Here is a 6,061-nt window from a genome sequence, read left to right as displayed (position 1 = left end):
GATTAAATTCACAAGAAGTATATATCGTCTTACCTGTGTCATTTTTATGAATAGCATTTTGACAGTATCCATTATGAGATTTTACACTTTATAAACACTTTATATATATATATATATATACACTTTGCTAAATAATTCCAGAGAGAGACTGATATGCCTGTGTTCAGGACCTCTCTGACTACCTACATACTGTATATCAAACATTTTTACTGTATAGATTTGGAGATTTTTCAAAGTAAAGTCCGACATGTGTACAATCAAATCAGTTCATTCCTGGATATTTCAAAGTACTATAAAAACACTTTGCTCGATAAGTTCAGAGAGAGACACCCCTCTGACTACCTACATACTGAATATCGAACATTTTTACTGTATAGATTTGGAGTAGAGTCCAACATGTGTACAATCAAATCAGTTCTTTCCTGGATATTTCAAAGTACTATAAAAACACTTTGCTCAATAAGTTCAGAGGGAGACTGATATGCCTGTGTTCATGACTTCTCTGACTACCTACATATTAAACATTTTTACTGTACCGCAGGAAATACATCCTCTGTTGAGTTTTTTGGTGAGGGAGCTGATGTTCAGCTCCCACTTGAGGCCCTGGGAGATGATGGTGCCCAAGAAGCGGAAGGACTCCGCAGTGACAACTGGGGAGTCTCGAAGAGTGATGGGTAGGGTGGGGCTGGGTTTAAAGCCTGTCATCAAAAATATTAATTAATTTCTTATTATTCAATAACAACATATGCCAACTAATGTTCAACTAACCTTCATTCATTAACTTGGTGTAAAATGTTCTGGGGTTTATCGTGAACTTAAATTAGTTCATTTCCATCTGCTAAACTATTGTGAATGAACAATGAGATGCCAACGTTTACTGGGCTTATGTTCTGTTCTGTTATGACTGAATTGTAACAGAGAGGCAAATTTTTCTCAAGGCTAGATCCATATATGGAAAGGGATGGAGCGTCCAGCTGGTGCTCTTCACTTGTTACGTCCATAGTTGTGCACATTGTCCGCACAGCAAATTCGACCTTCTTGGCAATAAAAGCAGATCCTGAGATGACAGTCCGTGAGACACGGGGGGGAAATAATGGTTGTTGTTAAGTAAGTACAGGCAACTGAACTGTATGATGTTACTTCGCTTGGGCACAAGGACAGGGACTTTCTTAAGAGGTTCATTATCACAACCTCCTCCACTGTCGCTATGTTTGTTTTTCTTGACATCGAAGTGTGGGTGGTGACGTTTAAATATTTAAAAACAGATATATTTCGTACCTAAAGGCATCATAAATGAGCCTTAAGGTTACAAATAATAGCTACTTAATGTTACCTAGCCACACTGACAAACCTCTTATCATTGATAATAGTTTAGTTTGTAATTATTATTACTTTAACACACGGTTACGTACGGACGCTAACTTTGTTAGAAGTAGCTTCACATGGTAGTAGGTATGGGTGGCAGTACATAGTGTCCTCTGGTTCTCTGCGTTGCCACTTGCTTTGAACACACTTGCACACGTAGTGATTGGCCTCCGACTTGCTCAGTGCGTGACTCATCCCACAGGGATGCTCAGTCTGGTCCTCTCCACCATAAATTATTCATTTAGCACAGTGTGAAAAACGCATATCAATTAGCCAGGTTTATTTGTTGCCTCCAATGAAAAACAGCAGGTCTTTCTTTTCATGCCAGCAAGAGAAATGTAGAGAAACAGTGCATTATTTAAAATTTCTGGATGCGTCATTCATCTGTCTGAAAAAAAGCAGGAACAAAGTCTGACAGAGCCAGTTATTCTGTTTGATTTAAGCAGGCATATCTTTTTGTATTAGCGGGCACAGGTTGGAAGTTAGGCCACTGTGTTCTGCTGTGATTGGCCTAAGTTTCTGTTTCTCCTTTAACAACCCTCATGTACTATGTACCAACATTGGCTGCTTAATGCAGTTTAATTACAAAAGCTCTTCAAGCAGCTGGCTCTTTTCTTTGTTGGCTACAGATTTATTTCAATCAACATATGGATTAAAAAAAAGTATCTATATGTTAAAATTGGAGATCAAACTTGACGTAAAAACCTCTAATATGATTCTGAATGTGTAAGTGGTCACTGGCACTGCCAAGCAGACACACCTGATACGAGTGTAGATAAAGCTGTAGATGTGGACCCGATATACTTTTTGTAATTCTTTTCTTAAGAATAGGTTAAATTGGTCCAATCTAATCTGTAATTAAATCAGTGATTAATATCCGCCACAGTGGATTATAGGGGGAAAAGTCCCACGACTGCTTGTTAAATTTCCACAGCACGTACCCTCAAGGAACATCCAAAGACAACCGTAGGTTAGCTGCAATCACATTCAGCTACTCTGACTAAATGTGGCACAAACTGTCTTATTGCAGACTTTTCAAACAAGGGCTTGGTGGTTCTGTCTTGACTTTGCAAACAGGTTAGTAAAAAATCTAACCTCAAGTTCAACTCACTATTGGAACTTCACTGTTACTGTTAACACGGCTTGACAGAAGTGAAACATGTTGCACCTTCTTTAAAATTGTAAACAAAGTGGCATGTTTATCACTTAACTTTTCTGATATTCAGCATAAACCCTGAATAAAACAAAGGCAACCTCCTTGATTTAAAAACTCTAAAGCCCTTAATGCTTTTCAAGTCAAGGATGCAGCTTAAGGAAGGGACTGAGTTCCTACGCACTTCAGAACTTGGCTTTGTCAGATTTCCACTTTATCAAAATAACCCAATAATAGTTGTCTGTACATATTCATGAGTACATTGGAAACAAGAACTGTGCATTACTAATTTGAATGCTTTTGATTAAATCCCTGCCCTATCCCCCATTGCAGTCCACAGACATCAGACATCATCAGACGTCAAGCTTTCGACTTTGTATTTGAAATTTGACTGATGAGCGTGCTTTTTTATGTATGTGATACAATTTTGTAACAGTAATATTTAAATCTTACAAGAAAGTACATTTCAGATGTCCTTTTTGTTCTTAGTGTCTGGACCCATACAGATTTAATCAAGTGCAAGTCCTTTACCTGACTGAGGCTAAGATACACCAGGAGAAGGTCTTAATGTATACTTGTTAAACTAGAACATTGATGTATCTTTTTTCTGGCTCAGTTGGATAGCTGCAGATTGTTCCTGTTCTCCTCAACATCAGGAGTAAATGGACACTTGAAGGCAACGTGACATCCATCTATAGATTCAATTATCCCTGGGAAGTGCCCTTATTCGAAGCATTGCATGTTATAGTTTACTGGGCCCAGCAGCATCAGAACACTCACTTCACAAAGGGCCTTGCAGTCTTTGTGAACTCCTCTGCACACAGCTGCTCGACTGGTACCACACAAACCCCCACTGTCACAGTGAGAAACCTTTAAGTGATCCGAACTTGGAGAGAAGAGGGTGAACACTTGAAAAGTCTGGGCTTAAATAAAGATATTATTTCCACAGAATTTTTTGTCTCTCAAGCAGTCCTAAGAATTTGCCCCATCATCAAATACACGTATGGCTGGCCACTGTAGTTCGAGGCTAAATATACAACTAAAATGAGTCAATGTGCAATTCACTTTGAGTTAAGCAGGTTCAAAAGGACATTTAGTCTGGGAATAGGCTTCAGCATTGTTTATAAAACTGATTAAATTAAATGTAACTTTAACAAACACAGAGATGTCGTGTTGGTTTGCAGACATGTTTGTCAGTTTTACATTAGAAGTATTGCCCAGATAAAGAAACTCAGGACTCGACGTACTGCTGGATGACTCAAGGCCATCAAATCTAAAACAGAAGATCAGTTTTTCATAATAACAGATTGAGATTATATTTAACACTACACTTTAATCAAAGTAGGATTTACAGACATGCTGCTCAAGACATAGGGGTCTACCCTCGAGTTATTGTCTGCAAAGAACCTCACAAGCAGCCCTGTTGCTTGGTTACTGTTCCTGCAGTGAATCGTGACTCTGATGGCCCTGGGCTGCTGAGTTAGAATTAGCTCAACTGAACAGGATTTGAGACTTTGCTTAAACAAAATTTGATATTCTCTCTGTATGTGTGTGAGAGCAAGGTGAAGAAACGCAAAAACATGGAACCTTTCCTTGAAATCTTGTTTATATTTATATATATTTATATTCGATATCTCTCTCAGATACAAGTAATGTCCAAAGGCCTACTCTAGAAGGAAGAAGGTGGACTTGAAGTGGAATTGGAAAACAGAAGTTTCAATTAAGACTTGACGGACATTCCCATTGGCAGCAGTCTGACACCAGTAGATTTATGTTCTGAGACTATAATGATTATTAAAAGTAGCAATGAGACCGGCCACAAAGCTTTAGAACAAACTTACACACTTAAACCCCATCTGAAGGAAACTTTGAAAATAAACGATTCGTTGAGAATCGTAGTTGCTTGGATTTTAGTGGTCAACATTAAAAAAATACAAAAAAAGAATTGATTAAGGTCGTCAAAGAGTGAAGTGACAAAAAGATACTTGGGGGAAAAGAAAATCAGGCAGCCTTGTCACGCATTAAATAAAAAGTAAATGTTAACCCAGAATAAGCTTGCACCGCTGGATGTGGCCATCAGGTTAGACTTAGTTAGAATGGGTTCTTTAACAACGAGCGAGTTCTGCGAAGAGCTGTATATGTTACATCTCTTCAGACCAGTACCAGCAGGGAGGACATGTACCCATGTAAAAGAGGAGGTGGTCTCAATAATCACTGTTGTATGAGCGGTCGTGATAGGTAGAGAAAAAAGCTGTGGAAAGAAAGAAGGACAATCCTGAGTTTATCTCTTACCATGGTGTAATTTATGCTCCACCATGACACCACGCTGAGGTGAAGAACACGATGATGAGAATGATAGGGCTCAGAGCATCCTCTTCCGATCAGCTTCACATGCTGCACAACTTCATGAGGCGGCTCATCAAAGGCAGGGTGCTGGACTACCTCTGGTCCATCCGGAGGGAAATCGCAGCTTTTTTGGCTCAGCTGAAGAGCCAGAGGGCAGCAACATTTTCTCCTTTGCTTGAGGAAATTTTCTCCAACTGGACCTCTTTGACCTTTAATTGAATACCTCTGCTCCAGAAGCAGAGGCAGAGGAGTTGGAGCTGGTGAGCCAAGGTAAAGCTGCTGGAGGAGGGTTGAGAAGGATTTGCAGGCAAATCAATACGAGCACTCTTTGGAGAGCTTGTGCCTGTAAATGGAACCTGCAGCTGTTATGCTAGCAGTATGCTGTAATGCCTCATACCAGCATTAGCCTGGTGTTTGCTGGTGAGTGTATTTGAAACAGTTTGCAATCTGTCCCCATGTTAAGCCTTGTGCTACAGCCCTGTTCAGGTCAGTCTGATCCACCGAGTGAGAAACCAAATGGTCACTAAGGAAATGCCAGGGAAGCTGCTGTATTCTACTTTCAATGGTCCAAACATGCATGATAGGACCCAAAATAAATTCCTGATCACTATAATCAAATATTCTTTCCCAAGCATTTCGATCATTATATCTGTGATCACTATAAGCAGTTTCCACTATATGTGAGAGTATGGCTTTAAAGTGGTCGAAAAGGCCCCCGTGATTGTCAGGAGAATAGGCCTCCGCTTCAACAGTGGTTCTCTCCAGCTGTAAGCTACAGATGGGTGCATACTCCCCTTGGACCTCAGGGGGAAGTAATGAGCCCATCTCTCTTTGACATAACACAATGTGTCGAAGAAAACTTAGTTGGACAAGTTACAATGTTTTACAGGAAAACAAATTGAAAGGATATAGATTAAATGGGAGGTATGGCAAGTGTGCATCTGGTGAACCGCCCCAGCACTGCTTCAGGCTCCACTTACTTAATTGGACATGACATATGCTCAACGATTGAAAAGTACGGAGAAAAGTACAACACGCTGCATGTACCTACCCTCTAGAAGTAATTAAGTTTGCATTTTTGCATTTTTTTATCTGCACATAAAGTTGCCAAAACAATAGTTAAACTCGAAGAATAGAAAAAGTTACTACTAGCTCCACATTTGTGTCAGATTCAGGTTAGACTTTTGTTTGAAATTG

Source organism: Limanda limanda, chromosome 16, assembly GCF_963576545.1.
Source record: "Limanda limanda chromosome 16, fLimLim1.1, whole genome shotgun sequence".
In the NCBI taxonomy this organism is placed as follows: domain Eukaryota; kingdom Metazoa; phylum Chordata; class Actinopteri; order Pleuronectiformes; family Pleuronectidae; genus Limanda; species Limanda limanda.
Note: the sequence above shows the minus strand (reverse complement) of the source record.